Source organism: Bos indicus x Bos taurus, chromosome 15 (assembly GCF_003369695.1).
Source record: "Bos indicus x Bos taurus breed Angus x Brahman F1 hybrid chromosome 15, Bos_hybrid_MaternalHap_v2.0, whole genome shotgun sequence".
Taxonomy (NCBI): Eukaryota; Metazoa; Chordata; class Mammalia; order Artiodactyla; family Bovidae; genus Bos; species Bos indicus x Bos taurus.
Genome location: NC_040090.1, coordinates 77577509 through 77595604, shown reverse-complemented (window position 1 = coordinate 77595604; position 18096 = coordinate 77577509). Strand labels below are relative to the sequence as shown.

The 18096-nt window shown below is 39.0% G+C and overlaps 1 protein-coding gene and 1 non-coding gene across 2 annotated transcripts in view; both read right to left on the bottom strand.

Moving 5' to 3' along the window:
* The window catches only part of CEP126 (centrosomal protein 126), a 140386-nt gene that overhangs the window by 7989 nt on the left and 114301 nt on the right, over nucleotides 1-18096 (bottom strand). The gene's annotated exons all lie outside the window — the stretch shown is intronic.
* Nucleotides 13971-14087, bottom strand: LOC113906117. Its single transcript, XR_003514803.1, has one exon. It is a non-coding gene; the product is annotated as a small nucleolar RNA SNORA57 (small nucleolar RNA).

Sequence of the window (18096 nt, the reverse complement as noted above, 5' to 3'; positions counted from 1 at the left end):
GTTACATTGTATTACTCTTATGTGTACCAAATAATATATTCATTGCAAAGTGATTACCACAATAAATTCAGTTAACTTTCAAGCAATTTTCAAATTCCTCAAAAAATAAAAAGTACTACCACATAATCAGGCGATTCTATTTCTGGGTATTTATCTGAAGGAAATGAAATCACTATCTCAAAAAGATGTCCAAACCCCCATGTTCATTGCAGCATTGTTTTCAATAGTTAAGGCATGAAAGGAGGATCCCATGGACGGAGGAGCCTGGTGGGCTGCAGTCCATGGGGTCGCTAGGAGTCAGACACAACTGAGCAACTTCACTTTCACTTTTCACTTTCATGCATTGGAGAAGGAAATGGCAACCCACTCCAGTGTTCTTGCCTGGAGAATCCCAGGGACGGGGGAGCCTGCTGGGCTGCTGTCTATGGGGTCTCACAGAGTCGGACACAACTGAAGCGACTTAGCAGCAGCAGCAGAGCAAATCCGGGTGAAACTGCTGGCCTTCATTGTGATAGAAAGCCTATTGTTTCCTAACCACTAGAGGGCAGTATACTACATTAGTTAAAAAAAAATCTGACAATACAGTGGATCTAGTTTTACAACTGATTGAGAGACATAAAATTACACGTAATTTTGTGTTGGACTATTACTGTTATGTGAGAACCTACCACATGGCATACACTGAGATAGGGATAAACTGGTGAATAAGACATGTTCTATAATTTAGTAAGAGGACGAGACAGTTACGCTCTTTGGTTTGGCTCCTGTCCGCCTTTCTAGCCTCATACACTGCCACTCCCCAGCTTGCAACCTGACCTGTGGTCGTGCTCAACTCCTCCTAATCGTCTTGCACATGCTGTTCTCTCTTCCTGAAATACTGTGCTTCTCTCTGCCTGTTGAACCCTAACTTATACCTCAACCTCCAATATCTTGACTTTCCCAGGCAAAGTTAAGTGCAAGCATGTATTTTCTCCATTTCACTCACTCAACTTTAATCCTCTTAGACCCGGTGACCTCTTTTCCCCAGGAAACTGAACTACTGGAAGGCAAAAGATGTGTTGTTCATTTTCATTTCTCTAGTTGTGTCTGTGACATAGTCAGTGCTTAAAATGCACATTTAATAAACGAGCAAAGAAAAGTGCTATGAACAGATGCTGTGAGGAGATAATTTCCTCATGATCTCTCCATTAGTTCTTCCATCCTCTCCTTCTAACCATGCCACTAAAAAGCATCTATCCAATTTCCATAGCAAACCAGAGAGGCTTTTTTGACTTACTGATGGTGAGGGAGAGTTAGGCTTTGTCAAACAAGGGAAGGGAAGGGAAAAGAATTTTGGAGGAAAATTTAGGTTTCCCTAATATTTCCCCATGACACCCTGGGGGATGATCTTCACTTTAGCAACACACAGCTGAGACTGAATAATCTTTGTTCTTCCATCCCTTTCTTAGACTAGCCAAGTAGGCGAAGTGGTTATGTTTGTCATTTGGCTAGCAGTATTAAGAAGACAGGGTGCCTAGTACATTCCATTGTGATCTACAAAAGCTGAAGGAATCAGAGTCAAGTTTCAACATGTTCCAAGTCCTCATATGGCAAATTAAACAGTTCTCCATCCAAGTGGTATTTGTACCTGTTTATAAAAGTTTTTGTTATATGTTCACTTTAGAAGTTTGCAAAAAGATTAAAACATAGTTTAGCTTGCTTACAATTTTGTAGGTATGCCCATACTCAAGTGTGTTAATGTATGTTAGTGTGTGTTAGTTGCTCAGTCGTGTCCAACTCTTTGCAACCTCATGGAGCCCTCCAGGTTCCTCTGCCCATACTCATATCATCTGGAAAATTCTGCTCTGTAGAGAGACCTGGTTGTATATTACAAGCGATAAATGAAGTCTAAAGTCAAATGGACTTTTGTGTGAGTCCTGGATATGTCTTTTTTTTCTAGCTATGTGAACTTGGGCATGTTTCTCAACCTCACTTCACCTCAGTTCCTTCATTTGAAATACGGACACAGCAGTTCTTCCCTCAGTGGGGTTGCTAGGAGGATTAGACAAAGGTCTGCATGTAAAGAGCTTTACACAAGATTTGGCATATTGTGAGCTTTCAGTAGACATTCAGTTCAGTTCAGTCACTCAGTTGTGTCCGACTCTTTGCAACCCCATGAATTGCAGCACACCACACCTTCCTGTCCATCACCAACTCCCAGAGTTTACTCAGACTCACGTCCATCGAGTCAGTGATGCCATCCAGCCATCTCATCCTCTGTCGTCCCCTTCTCCTCCTGCCCCCAGTCCCTCCCAGCATCAGGGTCTTTTTCAATGAGTCAAATCTTCGCATGAGGTGGCCAAAGTACTGGAGTTTCAGCGTTAGCATTAGCTCTTATTATAAGATGAAGATCTTCAGTGCAAGATAAAATCATTTTTTCTTTGCGAGTTTTTCTTTCTTCTTTTTCAAATAACCAGTGCTTAATGGATTCCCACCACCCCTCATTCCACTGCTATGGCAGTAAGAAGTTTATTTCCCCATTCTGATAAAACATAAGCTAATGGGGGCTTGCAAGCACGAGAACCTTGGCGGAGATGAAGTGAAGGCCCTGCTGTGGGTGCTATAGTCGGACTTTGTGGGCCTCAGAAAGTCTCTTCCAGTGTTTTCCCACCCAGAGAGCTCTTATCTTTGCTGCCCCTGCGAATGCAGTGAGGCATACAGCCTTGCTATTAAGCATTCTTGAGGCTCCTCTACTGCTTTGGCAAGAGTGAGCTTTCTCTTCTTCAGCATCACTGATGTTGGCTTGGAATATGGTTTTCAGACAGACTGTCTAAATTATCAACTCCTGTGGGTAGGAATGTTGCTATGTATAATCATATCAAAATGACATATATATTAATACATAAGTATGTGAGTGTGTGTGTGTGCTCAGTTGTGTCCAACTGTTTGCCATTTTATGGATTGCAGTCCACTGGGCTCCTCTCTCTATGGGATTTCCCAGACAAGAATACTGGAGTGGTTGCCATTTCCCGACCCAGGGATCGAACCTGCATCCCCTGGGTCTGCTGCACTGCAGGCAGATTCTTTATCCCTGAGCCACTAGGCAAGTTACATACATAAGTACTTAATATATTTTTAAGCTTAAAATTATATGTTTTAATGTTTTATATAACTATAGTGCCATTTGTTAATAGTTTAAGCTTAATATATTTTTAAGCTTAACATTATATGTTTTAATGTTTTATATAACCATAGTGCCATTTGTTCTGAGCCAAAAATGATAGCTCAGTTGGTGAAGAATCCGCCTGCAATGCAGGAGACCCCGGTTTGATTCCTGGGTTGGGAAGATTCGCTGTAGAAGGGGTAGGCTACCCACTCCAGTATTTTGGCCTATGCAGTCCATGGGGTCGCAAAGAATTGGACACCACTGAGCGACTTTCACTTTCATATGGTACAACAAAAATGTTAAAACATTTTAAGAATTTAAAACATTTTAGCCTTTTAATTTTGAGATAATTTTAGATTTACAAAAGAGTGGCCATGACAGTACAGAGAGTTCCTAAATACCCATTACTCAGCTTTCCCTAATGTTAACATCTCATATAACCATGGTGGAGTTATCAAAACTTAGAAACAAACATTTGTACACTACTATTGACTAAACTACAGATTTCATTAGGATTTCACCATTCCCTCCCCCAGTAATGTCCTTGTTCTGTTTCTGAGTCCCACCCAAGACTTCATGTTACATTCGTTCTGTCCTTTAGTCTCTTCTAATCTGGGACAGTTCGTCAGCCTTTCCTTTCATTTCACAATCTTGGCACTTTTGGAAAGTACTGATCAAGCGTTTTGTAGAATGTCCTTAATTTGTCTGAGTTTGTGTGATGTTTTTCTCCAGATTATTGAGTTTGTAGAGTTTTGGGAGGAGTGCCACAGAAATGACACACCCTTCTCAGTGCATTAGATAAGGCAGTACAACATGACACTGCCATGCTCTCTTACTAGTCATATTTAGTTATTCACTGAAAGATTTCTTTTAATTGAAAAAGAAAAAATACATGAAATTGAGAAAATCTGATACATGTAAAAATTTATCTATCTATTTATATACTTATAAACACATACACAATGTAGTTTTCTCTAAAAGCATCGACATTTGTAGGAACACAGACATTGCCATTCTGACTTAAACTAACAAGGTTTTGTTCTTAGAAACAAAAAGTTACCTACATATTTCTTTTAAAAAATTATTTTTAATTGAAGGGTAATTGCTTTACAGAATTTTGTTGTTTTCTCTCAAACCTCAACATGAGTCAGCCATAGGTATACATATATCCCCTCCCTTTTGAACCTTCCTCCCATCTCCCTCCCCAGTCTACCCCTCTAGGTTGATACAGAGCCCCTGTTTGAGTTTCCTGAGCCATACAGCAAATTCCCGTTGGCTATCTGTTTTACATATGGTAATATAAGTTTCCATGTTATTCTTTCCTTACATCTCACCCTCTCCTCCTCTCTCTCCATGTCCATTAGTCTATTCTCTCTGTCTGTTTCTCCACTGCTGCTGCTGCTGGTGCTAAGTCACTTCAGTCATGTCCGACTCTGTGCGACCCCATAGATGGCAGCCCACCAGGCTCCCCCGTCCCTGGGATTCTCCAGGCAAGAACACTGGAGTGGGTTGCCATTTCCTTCTCCAATGCATGAAAGTGAAAAGTAAAAGTGAAGTCGCTCAGACGTGTCTGACTCTTCACGACCCCATGGACTGCAGCCCACCAGGCTCCTCCGTCCATGGGATTTTCCAGGCAAGAGTACTGGAGTGGGTTGCCATTGCCTTCTCCACTGCTGCCCTGTAAATAAATTCTTCAGTGCCCTTTTTCTAGGTTCTGAATATATGCATTAGAGTACAATATTTATCTTTTACTTTCTGACTTACTTCACTCTGTATAATAAGCTCATCAGAACTGGCTCAAATGTGTTCCTTTTTATGGCTGAGTAATATTCTGTTGTGTATATGTACCATTTCTTTATGCATTCATCAGTCAATGGACATCTAGGTTGCTTCTATGTTCTAGTTATTGTAAATAGTGCTGCAATGAACAATGCGGCACACGTGTCTTTTTCAATTTTGGTTTCCTAAGGGTATATGCCTAGGAGTGGGATTGGTGGGTCATATGGTGGTTTTATTCCTAGTTTTTTAAGGAATCTCCATACCGTCTTCCATAGTGGCTGTATCAGTTTACATTCCCACCAACAGTGCGAAAGTGTTCCCTTTTCTCCACATCCTCTCCAGCATTTATTGTTTGTAGACTTTTTGATGATGGCCATTCTGACTGGTGTGAGGTGATATCTCATTGTAGTTTTGATTTGCAATTCTCTAATAATGAGCGATGCTGAGCATCTTTTCATGTGTTTGTTAGCCATCTGTATGTCTTCTTCAGAGAAATGTCTGTTTAGGTCTTTTTCTCACTTTTTGATTGGGTTGTTTTTTTTTTTTTTCTGGTATTGAGTTTTATGAGCTGCTTGTATACTTTGGAAATTAATCCTTTGTCAGTTGTTTCATTTGATATTATTTTATCCCATTCTGAGGGTTTTTCACCTTGCTTATAGTTTGCTGTGCAAAAGCTTTTAAGTTTAATCAGGTCCCACTTGTTTACTTTTGTTTTTATTTCTGTTACTCTAGGAGGTGGGTCACAGAGGATCTGCTTTGATTTATGTTATCCAGTGTTCTGCCTATGTTTTTCTCTAAGAGTTTTATAGTTTCTTACATTTAGGTCTTTAATCCATTTTAAGTTTGTCTTTGTGTATGGTGTTAGGAAGTGTTCTAATTTCATTTTTTTACACGGAGCTGTCCAGTTTTCTCAGCACCATTTATTGAAGAGGCTCTCTTTGCCCCATTGTATATTCTTGCCTCCTTTGTAAAAAATAAGGTACCCATAGGTGCATGGGTTTATTTTTGGGCTTTCTATCTCATTCCTTTGGTCTAGATGTATGTTTTTGTGCCAGTACCATACTGTCTTGATGACTGTAGCTTTGTAGTATACTCTGAAGTTAGGAAGGTTGATTCTTCTTTCTTAAGACTAATTTGGCTATTCGGGATCTTTTGTGTTTCCATATGAATTGTGAATTTTTTTTGTCCTGGTTCTGTGAAAAATACCATTGATAATTTGATAGGGTTTGCATTGAATCTGTAGATTGTGTTTGGTAGTATAGTCATTTTCACAATATTGATTCTTCCTACCCAGGAACATGGAATATCTCTCCATCTGTTTCTGTCATCTTTGATTTCTTTCATTAGTGTCTTATAACTTTCTGTGTACAGTTCTTTTATCTCCTTAGATAAGTTTATTCCTAGATCTTTAATTGTTTTTGTTGCAATGGTGAATGGGATTGATTCCTTAATTTCTCTTTCTGATTTTTCATCGTTAGTATATAGAAATGCAAGTGATATCTGTGTATTGATTTTGTATCTTGCAACTTTGCTAAATTCACTGATTAGCTCTAGTAATTTTTTGATACTATCTTTAGGGTTTTCTATGTACAGTTTCATGTCATCTGCAAACAGTGAGAGCTTTACTTCTTTTCCAATCTGGATTCCTTTTATTTCTTTTTCTTCTCTGATTGCTGTAGCTAGGACTTCCAGAAATATTTTGAATAATAGTGGTGAAAGTGGACACCCTTGTCTTGTTTCTGATCTTAGGGGGAATGCTTTCAGTTTTTCACCATTGAGAATAATGTTTGCTGTAAACTTTTCATGTACAGCCTTTACTATGTTGAGGTAGGTTCCTTCTATGCTCATTTGTTGAAGAGTTTTAATCATAAGTGGGTGCTGAATTTTGTCAAAGGCTTTTTCTGCATCTATTGAGATTATCATATGGTTTTTATATTTCAATTTGTTAATATTGTGTAATCACATTGACTGATTTCCATATATTGAAGAATCTTTGCATCCCTGGAATAAACCCAACTTGATCATGGTGTACGAGTTTTTGATGAGTTGCTGAATTCTGTTTGCTAAAATTTTGTTGAGGATTTTTGCATCTATGTTTATCAGTGGTATTGGCCTGTAGCTTTCTTTTTTGTGTTGCCTTTGTCTGGCTTTGGTATCAGAGTGATGGTGGCCTTGCAGAATGAGTTTAGAAGTGTTCCTTCCTCTGTAACTTTATGCAAGAGTTTTAGAAGAATAGGCATTAGCTCTTCTCTAAATGTTTGATGAAATTCTCCTGTGAAGACATCTGCTCCTGGGCTTGAGATTTTTGATCACAGATTCAATTTCAGTATTTGGGTTGTTCATAATTTCTATTTCTTCCTGGTTAATTCTTGGAAGATTGAACTTTTCTAAGAATCTGCCCATTTCTTCCAGGTTACCCATTTTATTGCCATATAGTTGTTCATAATATTCTCTTATAATCCTTTGTATTTCTGCACTGTCTGTTGTAACCTCTCCTTTTTCATTTCTAATTTTGTTGATTTGATTCTTTTTTTTTCTTGATGAGTCTGACTAGACGTTTGTCATTTTATTTTCTCAAAGAACCAGCGTTTAGTTTTATTAATCTTTACTATTGTTTGTTTTTCATTTATTTCTGCTCGGATCTTTATGATTTCTTTCCTTCTGATAATTTTTGTTGTTGTTGTTGTTGCTGTTCTTCTTTTTCCGGTTGTTTCAGGTGTAAAGTTAGGTTGTATATTCAGTGTTTCTCTTGTTTCTTGAGGTAGGATTGTATTGCTATAAACTTTCCTCTTAGAACTGCTTTTGCTGTGTCCCATAGGTTTTGAGTTGTCATGTTTTCACTGTCATTTGTTTCTAGAAATTCTTGATTTCCCTTTTTATTTCTTCAGTACCTGTTGGTTATTTAGAAACGTATTGTTTAATCTCCATGTGTTTGTGTTTCTTAGTTTTTTTCTTGTAATTGATATCTAGTCTCTTAGCGTTGTGGTCAGAGAAGATGCTTGATATGATTTCAGTTTTCTTAAATTTACTGAGGCTTGATTTGTGACCCAAGATGTGGTCTATCCTGGAGAATGTGCACTTGAGAAGACGATGTACTCTTCTGCATTTGGAGGGAATGTCCTGAAGATATCAATGAGATCCGCCTCATCTAATGTATCATTTAAGACTTGTTTCCTTATTAATTTTCTGTTTTGATGATCTGTCCATTGGTGTGAGTGGGGTGTTAAAGTCTACTATTATTGTGTTACTGTCAATTTCTCCTTTTATGTCTGTTCATGTCTGCCTTATGTATTGAAGTGTTCCTATGTTGGGGGCATAGATGTATACAATTGTTATGTCTTCCTCTTGGATTGATCCCTTGATCATCATGTAGTGTCCTTCCTTATCTCTTGTAATCTTCTTTATTTTAAGGTCTATTTTGTCTGATATGAGGATTGCTGCTCCAGCTTTCTTTTGCTTCCCATTTGCATGGAATATATTTTTCCATCTTCTCACTTTCAGTCTATATGTGTCTTTAGATCTGAAGTGGGTCTCTTGTAGACAGCACATATATGGGTCTTGTTTTTGTATCCATTCAGCCAGTCTGTGTTTTTTGGTTGGAGCATTTAATCCATTTATGTTTAAATTAATTATTGATAGATATGTTCCTATTGCCATTTTCTTAATTGTTTGGGGTTGATTTTGTAGATCTTTTTCTTCTCTTGTATTTCTTGACTAAGTCCCTTTAACATTTGTTGTAAAGCTGGTTTGGTGGTACTGAATACTCTTAACTTTTGCTTGTTTGAAAAGCTTTTTATTTATCCATCAATTTTGAATGAGATCCTTGCTGGGTACAGTAATTTTGGGCTGTAGATTTTTCCCTTTCAGTACTTTAAATATATCCTGCCATTCCCTTCTGGCCTGCAGAGTTTCTGCTGAAAGATCAGCTATTAAACATATGGGGTTTTCCTTGTATGTTACTTGTTGCTTTTCCTTTGCTGCTTTTAATATTCTTTCTTTGTGTCTAGTCTTTGTTAGTTTGATTAGTATGTGTCTTGGCATGTTTCTCCTTGGGTTTATCCTGTATGGGATTCTTTGCGCCTCTTGAACTTGATTATTTCCTTTTCCATGTTGGGGAAATTTTCAACTATAATCTCTTTAAAATTTTTCTCATACCCTTTCTTTTGCTTTTCTTCTGAGACCCCTATAATTCTAATGTTGGTGCATTTGATATTACCCCACAGATCTCTGAGACTATCCTCAGTTCTTTTCATTCTTTTTACTTTATTCTGCTCTTAAGAAGTTATTTCCACCATTTTATCTTCTAGTTCACTGATTCATTCTTCTGCTTCAGATATTCTGCTATCAATTTCTTCTAGAGTATTTTTTAATTTCAGTAATTGTGTTGTTTATATGTTTATTCTTTTTCTAGGTTTTTGTTAATTGATTTTTGCATTTTCTCCATTTTATTTTCAAGGTTTTTGATCATCTTTACTATGACTATTCTGAATTCTTTTTCAGGGGGTTTGCCTATTTCCTCTTCATTTATTTGGACTTCTGTGTTTCCAGTTTGTTCCTTCATTTGTGTAGTATTTCTCCTTCTTTTTTTTTTTTTTTTTTTTTAAACTTATTGTGTTTGAGGTCTCCTTTCCCCAGGTTTCAAGTTTGGATTCTTTCTTCCTTTTGGTTTCTGCTCTCCTAAGGTTGGTCCAGTGGTTTGTGTAAGCTTTGTATAGGGTGAGATTTTTGCTGAGTTTTTGTTTGTTTTTCTTCTGATGCACAAGGCTGAGTGAGGTGGTATCTTGTCTGCTGATGAGTGGGTTTGTATTTTTGTTTTGTTTGTTGTTTAGATGAGGCATCCTGCACAGGGTGCTACTGGTGGTTGGATGATGTCGGGTCTTGTATTCAAGTGGTTTCCTTTGTGTAGGTTCTCAGTATTTGATACTCCCTAGGGTTAGTTCTCTGGTAATCTAGGGTCTTGGAGTTAGTGCTCCCATTCCCGAAGGCTCAGGGCTTGATCTTTCTGTCCATGAGAAGATGAAAGGTAGACTTATTGCTTGAGGTGATGAGGCTGTGAATCTTTGTGGAAGAGTTTCAGTTTTGAGGAATTTCTGGATAGGAGTGAGAAGAAAGCCCTCAGGTGCAATTGCGCCTCAGTTCTGTAGTCAGTGCCTTGATCCAGAAACTGCACTGGACAGCAGGACTTCACAGAGGGACACTGACCTTGAGGTGACATAAAGGGAAGGGAGATGAGATTCAGAGAAGGGTTTGGAAAGCAAGAGTATCCTTTATGCAAATCTATATATTTCTTGTGTTGACTGGTGTTAGTGCATTTTACTTCCAACATGGATTTATTTAAGTTAAAAATTTTTATTGGAGTATAGTTGGTCTACAATGTCATGTTCATTTCTGCTGTACAGCAAAGTGAGCCAGTTATGTGTATGCATATACCCACTCTTTTAGAGATTCCTTTCCCATGTAGGTCATTACAGAGTATTGAGTAAGGTTCTCTGTGATACACAGTAGGTCCTTATTTGCTGTTGTTCAATTGCTCAGTCATGTCCAACTCTTTGGGACTCCATGGACTGCAGCACTCCAGGCTTCCCTGTCCTTCACCATCTCCCAGAGTTTGCTCAAACTCATGTCCTCTGAGTTGGTGGTGTCATCCAGCCATCTCATCCTCTGTTGTCCCTTCCTCTTCCTGCCTTCAGGTCTTTATTAGTTATCTATTTTATATATAATAGCATGTATATGTCAATCTCAATCTCCCAATTTACCCCTCCCACTCTTTCCCCCCTAGTAACCACAAGATTGCTTCCTACATCTGTGACTCTATTTCTGTTTTATAAATAAACTCATTTGTGTCATTTTTTTTAGATTCCACATATAAGCAGTATCATATGATATTTGTCTTTATCTGTCTGACTTACATCACTCAGTATGACAAGCTCTAGGTTCATCCATGTTGCTGCAAATAACATTACTTCATTCTTTTTAAAGGCTGAGTAATATTCCACTATATATATAAATATACATCCCACTATATATATATATTCTTTATCCATTCCTCTGTAGATGGACATTTAGGCTGCTTCCATGTCTTGGCTATGGTAAGTCAGATCTGATCAGTCAATCAGTTGTGTCTGACTCTTTGCAACCCCATGAATCGCAGCACGCCAGGCCTCCCTGTCCATCACCAACTCCCAGAGTTCACTCAGACTCATGTCCATTGAGTCAGTGATGCCATCCAGCCATCTTATCCTCTGTGCGACCCCATAGATGGCAGCCCACCAGGCTCCCCTGTCCCTGGGATTCTCCAGGCAAGAACACTGGAGTGAATTGCTATTTCCTTCTCTAACTCTTCGCATGAGGTATCACTAAATTAGAGAAATACAAATCAAAACTACAATGAGCGATCACCTCACATCAGTCCAAATTCATCCAGAAGTATACAAACAATAAACGCTAGAGAGGGTATGGTGAAAGGGCAACCCTCCTACACTGTTGATGGAATGTAAATTGGTACAACCTCTATGAGGTTCAAAAAAAAACTGAAAATAAGTTGTCATATAATCCAGCAATCCCACTCCTGGCACATATGCAGAGAAAACCATAATTATAAAAAATGCATGCACTCCACTGTTAATTACAGTGCTGTTTACCATAGCCAGAGAAAACTCTTGAGAGTCCCTTGGACTGCAAGGAGATCCAACCAGTCCATTTTGAAGATCAGCCCTGGGGTTTCTTTGGAGGGAATGATGCTAAAGCTGAAACTCCAGTACTTTGGCCACCTCATGCGAAGAGTTGACTCATTGGAAAAGACTCTGATGCTGGGAGGGATTGGGGGCAGGAGGAAAAGGGGACGACAGAGGATAAGATGGCTGGATGGCATCACTGACTCAATGGACATGAGTCTGAGTGAACTCTGGGAGTTGGTGATGGACAGGGAGGCCTGGCGTGCTGCGATTCATGGGGTTGCAAAGAGTTGGACACAACTGATTGACTGATCAGATCTGACTTACCATAGCCAAGACATGGAAGCAGCCTAAATGTCCATCTACAGAGGAATGGATAAAGAATATATATATATAGTGGGATGTATATTTATATATATAGTGGGTCGCACAGAGTCGGACATGACTGAAGTGACTTAGCAGCAGCATGTGAAGAGTTGATTCATTGGAAAAGACTCTGATGCTGGGAGGGATTGGGGGCAGGAGGAAAAGGGGACGACAGAAGATGAGATGGCTGGATGGCATCACTGACTCGATGGACGTGAGTCTGAGTGAACTCCAGGAGATGGTGATGGACAGGGAGGCCTGGTGCGCTGCGATTCATGGGGTCGCAAAGAGTCGGACACGACTGAGCGACTGAACTGAACTGAAATGAACTTAGTGATGTTGAGCATCTTTTCATGTGCTTTGCCAACATGGATTTAAAATGAAGTCATTGGTAATCATCTCTGATGCTAATTTTATTTTAATATTATATATATGTATATATATATTTCCCAGTATGATTTTATTTATGTAAAGGCCCAAAATGGACAAATTAAATCTCTGGTGATAGAAATCAGAATGGCAATTGTCTTCGGGGGTAATGTATAATACTTTGGGGTGCTAGTAATGCTCTATATCTTCATGTAGGTGGTGGTTACATAGGTGTGTCCACTTCATAAAATTTTATCAAGACATAGGACGTATCTATCTATCTATAATTTGCCCCCCCTTTATAATTTTATAATTAAAACATCTATTTAAAAAATTTCCAGACTCATCCTTAGTTCAAATATTCAAATATTTTTCATGCTCTTGAAAGCAAGTATCCTCTCTGACACCAGTTTTAAAGATAAACCTAAATTTCTTATCAGTTATTAGAAACTCTGTGTACCACAGATGTGTCTAATTTAAAAAAATTTTTTTTGATATTCTTTGCCTAAGAGATTATTGTACCTTGTAGTGATTTTATAAGTTTATTCACTGAGGAAAGTGGTATTTTCTTTGGTTTCTTCTAAGTTTACCTTCTCAATTTGAAAGAGAATTCTTTTTTTTCCCTAAAAGTTAAAACTCAGTGTTGTAAGGCACTTTTCTTACATTATTTGAAATGTATATATTATCACATTCTTACTTAGTGTTCACTTTGGTAGCATGCAAAACACTATTCACTTTAATTTGCAAGGAATGTATATTTTTGCCCTTCTACTTTTCTTATTTAATGAAGCCACTCTGGTCTAAAATTATAACATCTCTTTTTGGAGGAGTTAGGGCCAATAATGGGCTTCCTGGTGGCTCATACAGTAAAGAATCTGCCTGGAATGCTGGAGACCAGGTTCAATACCTGGGTCAGGAAGATCCTCTGGAGAAGGAATGGCTACCCACTCCAGCCATTCCTCCAGGCAAGAATGGTTATCAATTCTTGCCTGGAGAATTCATGGGCAGAGGAGCCTGGCAGGCTATAGTCCATGGGGTCACAAAGAGTTGGACATGATTGAGCGACTGCCACATACACACACACACAGGGCCAATACTGCATGGGGATTCTGGTCATATTGCAGTTTCATAAAAGGACAATGTCATAATGTATTAGGAAAGTACAAATCTTGTCCTGCTTTACCAGTTTACTAGTGAGGTTGTTCTGGTCTAGCCTGACTTTGGATTTTTAATTATTTTTAACTATCTCTTGTTTAGAGATATTCTTTGATGTATAAATGAAAGGGATTAAAGTTAGGGATTATTAACTGTGGAGTTGCTTTAGCATGTAGGAGGCTGATGAATACATTTACAGCAACACATAAATATGAATCCTTGTCTTAAAAAAAAAAAAACACACCACGTATTCATTTAAGATGTTTGAAATGCTTCACAAACATCATGGCACACCCATCTTGCCTGATTACCCCATGGGAATATAATTTTATTTATTTTCCTGTAGAACAGCCTTCATTGTTTGAAATGTGAAGTGGGAGAGGAGAGGCTAGCACAGCTCAGGCTCCCAGGGCAGCTCCACAGACCTGATATCAAAGGAGAATGAATCAGTACCTTGGGGAACCCTGCTGCTCCTTGGAGCCTGATGTCCGGGTGCTTGAGGTTAGTACTCACGGACTGGAAGCCACCGGTACCAAAGGCATGACACAGAGAAGGCCAGAGCCCTTTCTGGACCTCTGCACATGACCAGGAATGAAAGGAAAGTTGTTTAATGCTATCCTGATTCACAGAGGTATATTGATGGCATAAAAAAATGTCCAAAATGTTTACTGGTAGAGGCAAGCAACTTTCTATTTTTTTAAATCTGAGCTCTAAATTTTATGTTACCTTATTAAATTCTACTCTTATACACTCCAAATAAGACTGTACAAAATACTTTTTCTTTCAGTTGGTCATGATCTTGGGTGGGTTTAAGCTGTCTCTGGACTATGGTAACTGAATCAGTTCAGTTTAGTTGCTCAGTCGTGTCCAACTCTTTGCAACCCCTCAGCATGCCAGGCCTCCCTGTCCATCACCAACTCCAGGAGTTCACCCAAACCGATGTCCATTGAGTCAGTGATGCCATCCAACCATCTCATCCCCTGCCGTCCCCTTCTCCTCCTGCCTTCAATCTTTCCCAGGATCAGGGACTTTTCCAATGAGTCAGCTCTTTTCATCAGGTGGCTAAAATATTGGGGTTTTAGCTTCAGCATCACTCCTTCCAATGAATATTCAGGACTGATCTCCTTTAGGATGGACTGGTTGGATCTCCTTGCAGTCCAAGGGACTCTCAAGAGTCTTCTCCAACACCACAGTTTAAAAGCATCAATTCTTCAGTGCTCAGCTTTCTTTATAGCCCACCTCTCACACCCATACATGACTACTGGAAAAATCACAGCGTTGACTAGATGGACCTTTGTTAGCAAAGTAATATCTCTGCTGTTTAATATGCTGTCTAAGTTGGTCACAGCTTTTCTTCCAAGCAGAAAGTGTCTTTTAATTTCATGGCTGTAGTCACCATCTGCAGTGATTTTGGAGCCCCAAAATATAAAGTCTCCCACTATTTCCATTGTTTCTCCATCTATTTGCCATGAAGTGATGGGACCAGATGCCACGATCTTTGTTTTCTGAATGTTGAGTTTTAAGCCAACGTTTTCACTCTCCTCTTTCACTTTCATTAAGAAGCTCTTTAATTCTTCAGTTTCTGCCATAAGGATGGTGTCATCTGCATATCTGAGATTATTGATATTTCTCCCAGCAATCTTGATTCCAGCTTGTGCTTCATCTAGCCCAGCATTTCTCATGATGTACTCTGCATATAAGTCAAATAAGCAGGGTGACAATATACAGCCTTGATGTACTCCTTTTCCTATTTGGAACCAGTCTGTTCTTCCATGTCCAGTTCTAACTGTTGCTTCCTGACCTGCATACAGGTTTCTCAAGAGGCAGGTCAGGTGGTCTGGTATTCCCATCTATTTCAGAATTTTCCACAGTTTGTTGTGATCCACACAGTCAAAGGCTTTGGAAAAGTCAAGAAAGCAGAAATAGATGTTTTTCTGGAACTCTCTTGCTTTCTCGATGATCCAACAGATGTTGGCAATTTGATCTCTGGTTCCTTTGCCTTTTCTAAATCCAGCTTGAACATCTGGAAGTTCATACTGTTGAAGCCTGGCTTGGAGAATTTTGAGCATTACTTTGCTAGTGTGTGAGATGAGTGCAATTGTGTGGTAGTTTGAACATTCTTTGACATTGCGCTTTTTGGGACTGGAATGAAAACTGACCTTTTCCATCCTGAGGTCACTGTACCTCACTCACATATGCACCCAAATGTCAGTTTCTCAGAGCCCTTCTCTGAGCACTTTACCTCTCTGTCTAAAATAATACTCCCATCATTCTCTGTCCCTTACCATGCTCTGATTTTCATTCAGTGTTATCTGATATTATAGTATGTTATAACTATCTAATATTATAGTCTTATGTTTTAAAATCTGTAATTCTCACTAAAATTTAAGTTCCATAGTGACAGACAGTTAGTTTTGTTTTTTATTGTATCCGTAGCACACAAAGCAGTACCTAGTACACAGTAGGGGCTCAACAAATTGAACAATTGAATATTTTTTCCTTGTTATTTTGATCTGCCACTATGTACTTTATTTTAATTTCAAAGGGAACAAATTAAGGACAATTTCTACCTTCTAGAATTCTCTTGATCTAGAAGAACAGACATTTATGCACACAAATAATTATAATGCAGGGTACAAATTTATATGTAGTGGAGATTTATAGGTAGTGGAGATGATTACTAGAAAAAATTGGGAGGAAATTTAACCTAAACAGAATTTAAAAGAATGAATTAAAGTTTATCAGCAGATGTAAGTAGAGTGAAAGGGAAGGCATTCCAAGATAGTATCAATGGTATATGTACAGGCAGAGAGGCATGAAATAGCAGGTTGTATTTGGGGGTCTGTAAGCAAGAGAGTTCCAGAAAAACATCTATTTCTGCTTTATTGACTATGCCAAAGCCTTTGACTGTGCGGATCACAATAAACTGTGGAAAATTCTGAAAGAGATGGGAATACCAGACCACCTGACCTGCCTCTTGAGAAACCTATATGCAGGTCAGGAAGCAACAGTTAGAACTGGACATGGAACAACAGACTGGTTCCAAATAGGAAAAGGAGTACGTCAAGGCTGTATATTGTCACCCTGTTTATTTAACTTATATGTAGAGTACATCATGAGAAACGCTGGGATGGAAGAAGCACAAACTAGAATCAAGATTGCCGGGAGAAATATCAATAACCTCAGACATGCAGATGACACCACCCTTATGGCAGAAAGTGAAGAGGAACTAAAAAGCCTCTTGATGAAAGTGAAAGAGGAGAGTGAAAAAGTTGGCTTAAAACTCAACATTCAGAAAACGAAGATCATGGCATCTGGTCCCATCACTTCAAACAGTGGAAACAGTGTCAGACTTTATTTTTTGGGGGCTCCAAAATCACTGCAGATGGTGACTGCAGCCATGAAATTAAAAGACGCTTACTCCTTGGAAGGAAAATTATGACCAACCTAGATAGCATATTCAAAAGCAGAGACATTACTTTGCCAACAAAGGTCTGTCTAGTCAAGGCTATGGTTTTTCCTGTGGTCATGTATGGATGTGAGAGTTGGACTGTGAAGAAAGCTGAGCACCGAAGAACTGATGCTTTTGAACTGTGGTGTTGGAGAAGACTCTTGAGAGTCTCTTGGACTGCAAGGAGATCCAACCAGTCCATTCCAAAGGAGATCAGCCCTGGGTGTTCTTTGGAAGAAATTATGCTAAAGCTGAAACTCCAGTACTTTGGCCACATCATGAGAAGAGTTGACTCATTGGAAAAGACCCTGACGCTGGGAGGGATTGGGGGCAGGAGGAGAAGGGGACGACAGAGGATGAGATGGCTGGATGACATCACCAACTCGATGGACGTGAGTTTGAGTGAACTCCAAGAGATGGTGATGGACAGGGAGGCCTGGCTTGCTGTGATTCATGGGGTTGCAAAGAGTTGGACACGACTGAGCTATTGAACTGAAAGTTCAGTATGCTGAAATAAGTGGTGTGGTGAGAGAGTTGGTAAAGATGATGTAGGTAAACAGGGAGGACTCAGGATATGAAGAGCCTTATATGCCATGCTCAGGTGTGTAAATTTTCTCTAGCAGCCAGAGAGGAAGCTCTAAAGACATTTAAGTTGGGATTGATATGATTTTCATTCTGGTCACTTCACTCATACTTCAGAAATGCCACTCTAGCAGCCTTATTGGTGCCAGAGGTAAGAGATTCATCTTGAAATAGTCCAGATGAGAGGTGATGAGAGCATGAAGGAGAAATACTTGATAAAAGGATGTATGCTGCTGATGTACTCAGTCGTGGCCGACTCTGTGATCCCATGGACTGTGGCCCGCCAGGTTCCTCTGTCCATGGAATTTTCCAGGCAAGAATACTGGAGTGGGTGGCCATTTCCTTCTTCAAAAGGATGTATGAGACTATTATAATTTTATGAAAACAATTTTTTTTTATGATCATACAACTTTTGGTTTTGTTTCTATAACTTAAAGAAACAATCTTCTAATATAAATCTAGTTTCACCAATAGACACTCTCATTGAGAAAAGAACATATTGATCAGACAATTTAAGTAATCCAGTTGGGATTGAAGTTTACTTTTGATATTTATCATTTGCCTCATGAGCTTTG